Source organism: Crocodylus porosus, unplaced genomic scaffold (assembly GCF_001723895.1).
Source record: "Crocodylus porosus isolate Cpor-Errol unplaced genomic scaffold, CroPor_comp1, whole genome shotgun sequence".
In the NCBI taxonomy this organism is placed as follows: domain Eukaryota; kingdom Metazoa; phylum Chordata; order Crocodylia; family Crocodylidae; genus Crocodylus; species Crocodylus porosus.
In genome coordinates this window covers 36244755-36253529 of record NW_017728951.1, presented here as the reverse complement: position 1 = coordinate 36253529, position 8775 = coordinate 36244755, and positions in this window count along the sequence as shown.

Below are 8775 nucleotides of genomic sequence, written 5' to 3'. Positions count from 1 at the left end.
GCCCTTCGTGCAGCTCAGTCCTGCATCCCGCCCCAGCTGGGCAATCCCTACCCCCACAACAAACTTACCAGTCAGACCCAGCTGTTCTCTACATGGCCGGGCTGTGCTCCTGGCTGCTGGCATGCTGCACTGTGGCTGCACGTATGCACGTGGAGTTCTGCATACCTCCTGTGACCCTTTTAAGTACCCCTAGGTGTGGGTACATGCACCCCCGGTTGACAACCACTTGGCTACATCGTAGCTGACAATAACCTTCCTGATGGCTTGGGCCAGAATGGAGAAGGAATGATACTGCATCAAGGCAGCCTTCATGGATGGTACATGTGAAACAATCACTACGGGGAGTCTTGGTGAAGCTTGTTGGCACATGTAAGACTGCCAGCATTTGGTACATTTTGGCTTAGTAGTCCTTTAACTTCTGTGATTAAGTTTTTCCAGTAGGATGTTCACCACTATGAAAGCCTCCATGAGGGAAAATGCTTCCTCTTGCCTTGCCAAGTTGCTTTCTGTGGTCTTTTTAAAGTCACTTGCTTCTTTCTCAGACCTTCAGCCTCTGCAGCAGCCTTCCTCTTCCTATGTGCCTCAGCCTCTGTGCTGATCTATGCTGGTTTTCCTGGATGCATCCAGAGTTACATTGCATGAGGTACAGAAGAGTCTGTCTCCATCTGTGTGCAAGATCTCTGCAGGATACTGTCTTATACACTCCAGGACTGATGTCTCTTGCTGCCTTAGAGGATTTCTTCTCACTGAACGTGTTGAAGAAGAAGCCTCCTGAGCCAGAAGCATGCATGTGGGTGCTTTAAAAGCTGGCATGACAGGCTAGTTGGTAGTGATTTAGCTCAGGGGTTTTTAAAGGGTAAAAGATGATTGGAGGGCTTGGAATGCCCTTTCCTCACCAATCAGGCCCCAGAGACTCACCCTCCATGTCCCCTGATTGGCCCCTTGGGTCACCTGGAGGGGATAAAAAGGGCAGCGCAGCTGACTTAGGAGAGATGAATAAGGGGCTGTGAGGAAGGAGTTTCAAAAAGCTGGCAAGAGCTGAGCCAGTGGGGTAGGAGTAGTTGCCCCAGAAGCACTTGAATGAGTGGGACCTGCAGGCAGCAGTTGGACCCTCAGCTGTGCGGCTGGCAGGAGAGGCTCCCTGCTGGGCTCCAGGATCCCCCTACGAGAGGCTCCCCCTGCTCCAGCAAGGATCTGAGCAGTGGCCTGAGGGGTTCCCAGCTCTGCTTCCAGCTCCTCCAATAAGAAGCCAGGAAGCTTGATGTGAGGCAGGGGCTCCCAGAAGGTCAAAACCCCTAGCAGTGTGGGCTGGTACTGGCACTGGTGGCTGTGTGGTAGAGTTTTTGTCTATTGTTTAGGAGCTCTGAGTTCAAGTCCCAGCTGGGATGACTTAGGTTGAGTAAAGAGATGGAAAAACTCTTGTTGCAGTGAAAAGGGCTCATTGTATATCTGCCTAGGCCCTATATTTCTTGTTATTTGACATTTTGTATTTTGTGCCTTTTACATTTCATCCACCAGTATTGTTCTGCTGTTTGTGTCTCTTATAGTCTGTTAACCCTGTCTTTTGTCAACTGGATGAATATGTGTATGATTGCAAGTGTCTAACCTTTGTTGAATCCTGCCCCCTCGGGGTGTTGTAGTGCCCCCTGTACCCTCTGGTTTATACCTGTTGTTATGTTCCCACTACTGTTCTCTCATTAAAAGGTATATGGCTACATCCTCATTGGTGGTCTGGCTCCCCACTATAGGGGGAGGAGGGTCTCTACACCTCCTACAGCACTTGTGCACCTGCTCTGATCCCTTCAACTGGAGAGGGGGTACATCTTGGACTACCACCCAGGTTACACTGGTGCCAAAACCTTCCTGCTTCCCTGGACTGAGCCTGTTCCAGGGGCTCAGCCTCTGATAGTGATTACTCTTTCTCTCTCCCCCACTTACCCATCCCTCCCTCCCCACTCCCTGCGCTTCCAGACACAAGGGTTCCCTGCCCTTTTCTCTGCTTGCAACTTTCTTTTGTTCTTCCCCATGCCCCTTCAGAAATTTTGTGCCTTTTCATGGGATCTGTGCTTTTTCAGAGACTGCTTGCAATGACAGTTTCTATGAAAATTGTGAAATCACAATTTTGGTAGGTCCCTAATGATGATAAGCCTTTATAAAACAGTAAATGGTGAAGAGAAAGTAAATTGGAACTTATAATTTCTTATCTCTCAAAACAAGATTGAGTCATTATAAAATTACATTAGTAGGTATTAAGTTTAAATTAACAAAAGGAAGTTCTTTTTTCCACAGTGTGTAATTCAAGTGTGGAATACATTGCCACAAAATGCTGTGGAAGTTGACAGGTTAGCCAGATTCAAAAAAGAATTGGACAAATTTTTGGAGGACCGAAGCTTCAGCAGCTACTGAACACAGGAGAGAGGGGTACAGCCTCTGAGTCTGAACTTCCTAGATCTCATATGCTGGAGGCTGCAAGTGAGACAGGAATAGGGGGGGAAAAAACCCCTGGTCATACCCTGTTCACTCTCCCTTTCAGCATCCACTCTGCCATTCTGTGACACAGGATACGTTTCCTATTATATAAGTCAATTGAATAAAAAGTGCTGATCCTGATGGACACTCGCAGCTTCTGCTGTTTGTTTACAAGCGGTGACCAATGGCATCCACAGGCATCCTAACTGTATAAAGTACATGCAGTGTAATCCACCACTCGAGTGCATCCCTTCATCAACTGTTTAACAATACAGAGCCACCCCATGTAACAGGCAGTGGAGAAGAACACCATAGTCAATTGGAAACAGCAAGGGGACATGGATATATTGGATGTATTTTCTTGTTATATATGGGCGAGGGCATCAAGGTTTGTACTGCTTGCCTCACAAGAAATGATCAGGACACGGATTTAGTAACTTACCCTAAAAACTGCCTGTAATGGGATCACTCCCCAAGGAGCAGCCGTGACACCCCTTGGTGGCCAAAAGACTTCTGCCCTGCTCAGTCTCTAAGTTACTGCCCCATTTCTCTTTTGCCTGCTGTGGCTTAATCTCCTTAATCCATTTGGAAGGGGAGGCTGTCCAAAGGTACTCATGCCTCACAGCTGTTACCAGCCTTTTGTACCAGTGGGGATTCAGTCCCAACTCTCCTTTCTGATGATTCAGGCCTCTGTGCCCTTTTCAGTCTCTGACCCTCTTGAGCTGTGAGCCCCTGGCCCCAGTTTCTGCTCTTTCTGGGCTGTCGGCTCACTGGTCCTGTCTGGTCACCACCCGTCAGGCGGTGGGTCACTGGCCCTAGTTCTCACCTCTCCATGGTTCTGGTCTCGCCCCTCCAGAGCTGTGGGTCTCTGACCCTAACTCTGCCTTTCTGCTGTACTGGGCCCTTGGTCCTGCCTCTGTTTTGCTATCCCACTCTCCTGCTTGGCCCCTGGCCCAGATCTTCACTCTTTTGGGCTATGGTGAAGCTCACACCATGTCCTGGTAAGCTCCAACCTCACTTGCTTCTGTAGCACTCTGGGACCTTTTACTGGGCTATGGGCTCTAGGCCCTGGTTTCAGTTTTCCCTGGGCTGTGGGCCTCTGGCCCTGGTTCTCACTTCTTTAGGCTGTGGGCCCCTAAACCTGGTCTTCTAGGGCTTTGGGCCCATGGCCCTATTTCTCATCCCTCTTGGGCTCATCCCTCTTGGCCACTTGGGCTGTGGGCCCCTGGCTCTGACTCTTCTCCTGCTCAGGGCTCTGGCTACACCCTACTCTGTACGCTTTCTCTACCCTGCTTAGGGAACTGGGCTTACTAACCCTGGCTGGCTTCAGCCTGGGTTGTTTCAGCCTTGTTCTTTGCTACCAGCCTGTTTAAGCCAAGATGCTTTTGGGCCTCCACTTTCCTTATTGCTTTAAACAGAAGCACAGATAAACAGACAATAAATGCATTAGTGCAAGTGCGGAAGTGAACAGAGTAGTTATATAAACCATCTCAGATTGCCTGACTTCTGTAAGACAGGAAGCTTCTGCTTCTTAAATTGCTGGCAGGAGAGACCTATCTGTCACTGTGCAATCTAACTGCCTTCTTGTCAGGAAGGGTAGACCGAGTGCTGCTCTTTGGGGTCACATCTTTTACTAAACAAAGCAGAAAGGACTTCTGGTGGACAATCCTTGGTGAAGAGGGTTTGGGGATCACATCTTTTACTGGCTGGTCTGCATAATAGGGTAAAAGTCTACTATAGCTGAAAGCTAAAGGGGCTACTCCTTTAGTTCAAGCAGTATAGGCAGGAAAGATAATGAAAGAGTGGATGATCCAATGAATGTATCCTGGGTTTTGAGGAACCTGCATTCAATTCTCTACTCTGCAACAGACTTTCCATGTGACTTCCCTGTGCTTCAGTTCCCCAATATATAATGGGGACAAATGCACTGCCCCGCTTTTGCAGGATGCTGTGAAGATAAATACACAGTGCATGGAGATAGGAGTGCGGGTAGCCCTGGGCTGCTTGCTCCCCCGTCTCTGCATTTGTCCTGGTGTTTACCACTTTGGTATGGATCGCAGCACTTTTTGTCCAGAGTTTTTTTATTGCTACCAGAAAATCCCAGTAACAAATTTTGCCCCAGCACTGCAAATTAGCAGCTGCACACTGATTAATGTGCAACTTTAATGTTGAACTGGGAAAAAACCTGGGGTCGTTTGACCCCAGTACTCTTTCCTGCCCAGGCAGGGGGTTGGACTTGATGAACTGCTCAGGTCCCTTCTGACCCTACCAACTATGAAACTATTAAAGATTGTGAGAAGGTCGAACAACAGAGAGGTGGAGACCATATAAATACCTAAAGTAAACAGGCATGTGCTTGTAGCACTGAAAGTCTTTTGTTTATACCTAAGTGGGGTCCTATGCACTTGCCCATGTTAGAGTACAGGACTATCCTGAACCAGCAATAAGATACCAAAATATCTGTGGCCTGACTCAATACTTGCTAGACATAAACTTACAAAAGCCATTCCTGTGGTTCAGAATAGGCTATTTCAAATAACCAGGCTTAAGGTATGAGAGGACATCTCCATCTACTGCAAATAAATCTGATCCAAAGCCCATTGAAGTCAGCTGGCAGACTCCATTGGATTTGGATCAGACCTATACACAGTCAAAGGATACAGTAAAAACAGCTCCCTCAAGACAGGATAAATTTATGGACTTTAGATATTGATGGTCACCTTCACTAACAAGGAGACTGTAATACAATGCCTTAGTGCAAATGACCACATCTCACACTCATGGCTCAGAACTTGCAACTTAGTAACTACTTTCATAGTTATACCTCACTAGAGGAGACTGGATGGTCACCTTGCTGGGATCACTTGACCCCAGTTGTCTTTCTTGCTTGGTGCAGGGGGCTGGACTCAATGATCTTCCAAGGTCCCTTCCAGCCTTACAATCTATGAAGCTATGAAAGTGACAAAGGCTTATGCTGCTTCTGTTCTGGTGTGGGTTTTGTGCCAAAATCCCAAGGTTCCTCCTGCGCTCTCAGCAACAGCACATATTCACTACTTCTATGCAGGTGCTGTAACATGTATTTATGGCAATTGTTAGGTTAGTAGCTGAAGACAAAGCAGAGTAGCAGAATATCCATTGGTGGCTATAATGCCTGTATATGGAAGGCCCAACTGAGGCTGTCCTAGGTCTGGTACTATTCCTGGCACTGGTTTTTGTTCAGTGGAAAGCATTAAACAGTCTGTAACTCACTCTGTTAGGTATTTCTGTGAAACACTGGGGCATTGGGGGCACTTTAACATGATCCACAGGTGGGGAGCAGAGAGCGGCTTGAAGAGCTGCTTTAATTAAAAAACTGATGCGTCTCACGTATCAGTGTCCCTGCACTTAAAAATGGTGGCAGGGATGCTTGAACTAAAGCGTGTTCAACGAGCTTTAGTTCAAGCACCCCGCTGCCATTTTTAAGCACAGAAGCATTGATACACAAGACACAGGAGGCTGCTGAAGTGCGGTAATTGCCACACTGCAGTCTGCTCCAATGCACTGTAATTACAGCATATCAGAGCAGTTTCTGTGCTTGTGTATAGGTGCCATTGGTGCTTTGGAAAATTTTCTCCCATATTTGCAATGTCTCAGTGCCCTCATGCCTCTGCGTACTTTATCCAAAGATCACCACGCCTCTTCCCTCTTTACATACCAAATAATAGAGGCTTTGTTCCCTGAGCTTCTCTGTAATATAGAAGCACAGCCATTCAGCAGTGTATGATGAAATCAGAAAATGTCTGATAAACCAAGGACCCAATTGTACCCAGCAGGCAAAGCTCCTATTGAAATCAATGGGAATTTTGCCTCTGGAAAGAATGCAGAGTAAAGTCCTATACCTTAATTTCTGTTCCTTTTGTTCTTTTTGTCTACTTACCACTTGCATCACAGAAGCCTATAGCATCAACATAACATGTTTCAAGTAGTTTAATAATACCTTTATCTGAAGCTTCTGTTTGTTGTAGAATTAATACATTTTTATATCAGTAGAGGGAGCCAGAACTTCTAAGTCAGACTGTAAGTGGAAAGCAACATTCATTGGTTAAATTCCCTTTACAGAAAGAGAGAAAAAGGGTGGGGGGAGGGAGGGGGAGAGAGTTGTCATCTCAATCACCTATCGAAACACAGAGAGGAAGGCTTCTCTTTAGAACTGGTAAGCCATCACAGGTCTTCTGCTTGCTGCCACTCAATTCATTTAGTCCATGAAGGTGCAGATATTCAGCAATCTCAGTGACTCACAATCTATGTAAATGTTAAAAGGTAAGAATTTTCTAAATACTTTGTTTCAACTTTGCAGGTGGTCAAATTAGTTTAGCAGCATAATCCTTCTCCCCTTGAAAATCTATGGACCTGCTGAAATTCCACTTGAGATGCTGACAATTTATTTTGTAATCATGATTTCAGTTCTTGTTCAGATCTCTCTCTTTGAAGTGGGTAGTTCTCAGTTCTTACCTATCAGAAAACAATGACAAAGAAATCTCCCTGAAATATATATCTGGATCAAGGGTCAAGTGATATATTGTATGATCATTAAACAATGTCCAACTTGGGTATATAAGAAAAATGATTAGGAAGAGTTGGGGACAGAGTGGGTTACTGTTTTATTAAAGCATTTTAAGAAAAATAAGTTTTAAAACATGAGAATCTAGATGGAAAATGTTTAAGAATCTATAATGCTTTATAAGATACTTTACTGATTCATCTTTTAGCAATCAAAAGGTATCTTTGCTTGTTGAGGTGCACTAGAATGATGTCTAATTTATTCAGTACTTCAGGTCAAAGTAGAGCACAGATACTTGCTGGGACATGCAGCCTGAAATAGAAGTATCAAGAAGTTAGATTTCTAGAAAAAAGGACTATTGCACAGCTCTTCAGCATCCTGCAAATGTTCATTCCCAGCATTTGGCAAAGTAGGTGGTTGATTGTGAAAGTTTTTGCTTCTTTGAACCAGCTAGTCTCTGTAGGTACCTGCAGATGCTACACTGTGACCTAACTACAGTTAGATTGATCTAAGTGCCAAATGTTCAAGGAGGTTAGATGGGACAAAAATGGTCATCCTTGTCTAAATTAGTTCACCTGAAGATGTGAAGAAAGTTGGACTGGGAATGCGTTAGCCCAATCTACCAAATGACAGCACATATTTAGAATGCAGCTCCTGGGCCGGGAAAGTCTAGCCACTCACCCCAGCCCCAAGGCTGTGGTCTTCCAGCACCCTTTCCCATCCCAGACTGGGCTATTTTTAGCATCCCCAAACCCCTGACTCCTGGATGGACAACTCCTCCCATGGACACACCAACACCCACCATCTGCAGACCTGCCTGCCTTCTTTAATCCTGCCAATCATCCCCTCTCCCCCACCCCACAGACCCACCAGCCCTCCTCCATCCCATCTGCCTCTCTCCCGACCCTGACTTAGATCAGGTTCCTGGCACTGACAAATGTCTGTACAAGCTGCTCCCAATTTACAATCATGCAGATTAAAGTAAGCTGCATATGACTGTAGATAGGGTATGGCGAATGTCTGCATGGACCCTGTAGTGTCACCCCACCCACCTCCTGCCTGACTTCAGACTCACATGGCTAACCCCCCTCCATACAAAAGTGTGGTGAGTTTTCAGGATTCAAAACCAATCCAGATACAAAGTTAAAACACTCCAACAGCCAGATTCAAAGTCTATTTACAGTCCATGAAAACATCCTTGTCAACTTCAGTGATTTTGAATTAGGTCCCAGGGGTGTCATATTGGTTGCAAAACAGCCATAAACATTTTGTCTGGTATGTTATAGTCCATTCCCTAGAAATGTGTTTATTTTGTGTATTTAGACTGTAAACTCTTCAGCAAAGGCTCTGAATTTGCACAGTTCCTAGCATGACAGGCTACTTCTTTAGTTGACTCAAAGTCACTACCATAAGACATACAAGTAATAACTGTAATTGTTATGGGTATTATTGTTGTTGTCCAGTCAGGGAGGTACAAAGAAGGGAATGAACATTTTGCTATTTACAATTCTGCTCATGATTATTGCTGTAAGAATGATTTTTTTGTTTGTTTACTGCTTGAACTAAAATATAACAACAATACCCCTCCCTTCCTCAAAAAAATAGTGTTGGGTATCCCAAAACTAAGATTTTTTTTTTGAGTTTTTAAGAAATTAAGGGGTTGGGTGAAATGTTTCATTTGACTTGAAACAGCATGTTTTGATTTATTGCCAGGCATTTTTGTTAAAAGTCAAGGGCCAGAGTTACCAGAGGCAGAAATTTATTAG